Raw genomic sequence first — 1,001 nt, 5'->3', positions numbered from 1 at the left:
CGCGCAGCACCTCGGGCGCACCGGGGTGCGCGCACAACGCCCGGGTTGCACCGTGGCCTGTGTGCTCGGGGTGCCTCGGGTGCGCGCTCGGTGTCGCCCCCGCGCGCGCGGTAGTGCGGGCAGCGCACCCCGGCCCGGCCCGGCCCCGACGAGAACGCAAACGGGCAAAAGGTTTATTCAAATAGCATTGCGACGCCCGGCGAAAAACTAAAAAAGGGTGCAACACCGGGACTTCCCGGGAGGTCACCCATCCCAGTACTACTCCGGCCCAAGCGCGCTTAACTGCGGAGTTCTGATGGGATCCGGTGCACTAATGCTGGTATGATCGCACCCGTTATGAGCTTGTCGCAGTGTGTACTTAGCAAACCGCGACCCACGTGCGAATCCACCCCGGCCACCCACCCCCGTCGAGGTGCACACCCTCCCTCGCGAAGTGCGCCCCGTTCGCCAAGTGTGAGCCCTGCCCGGGTGCGCGCACCTTGCTAGGGCGTCGGGTGTGCACCCGGCCCGGCCTACGTGCGTGCACCTGGAGGGGGCGTCGTGTGCGTGCAGTGTCCCGTCTGCAACGCGGTGCCCACACACCACCTCGGGCGCAACGACCTGCGCTCACATGTGGGCCGAGTGCACCTTGGTGCATGTTCGGGGCGCCTCGGGTGCACGCTCGATCTTGCCCCGGTGCACCAAGGCGCTCGGTTTGCCCCGGGTGCGCACTTGGTGCAAGGTGGGCACCCAAAATAGGGATCAAGCACCAAAACACAAGTTTCGGGATGCAAAATGGGACCCAAGGACCACAAATGCGTTCCAAGACCCATGATGGGTCCACGAGAACAAAAATGTGTTCCGAGACTTAATAAACAAATATTGGGTTTTAGGAGAAGAAACATGCTCTGATGCCCAAAACGAGAATCGACCCCGAAAAGGCCACAGGCCAAAAGTGGGATGCGAGACAAAAAAAAATGGGACCCGAGGACCAAAATTGGGTTCCCAGGTCGAAGACAGGG

General features: G+C 62.0%; 1 non-coding gene across 1 annotated transcript; it reads right to left on the bottom strand.

The window, feature by feature from the left end:
- Window positions 1-214: 214 nt before the first annotated feature.
- LOC131868901 (5S ribosomal RNA) lies at window positions 215-333 on the bottom strand. The gene has a single exon (XR_009367302.1). It is a non-coding gene; the product is annotated as a 5S ribosomal RNA (ribosomal RNA).
- Between the last annotated feature and the right edge of the window lie 668 nt (window positions 334-1,001).

The sequence above is a fragment of the Cryptomeria japonica genome, unplaced genomic scaffold (genome assembly GCF_030272615.1).
Source record: "Cryptomeria japonica unplaced genomic scaffold, Sugi_1.0 HiC_scaffold_224, whole genome shotgun sequence".
Classification (NCBI taxonomy): domain Eukaryota; kingdom Viridiplantae; phylum Streptophyta; class Pinopsida; order Cupressales; family Cupressaceae; genus Cryptomeria; species Cryptomeria japonica.
The sequence above is the reverse complement of the archived record's forward strand: the minus strand, read 5'-3'. Positions and strand labels throughout refer to the sequence as shown.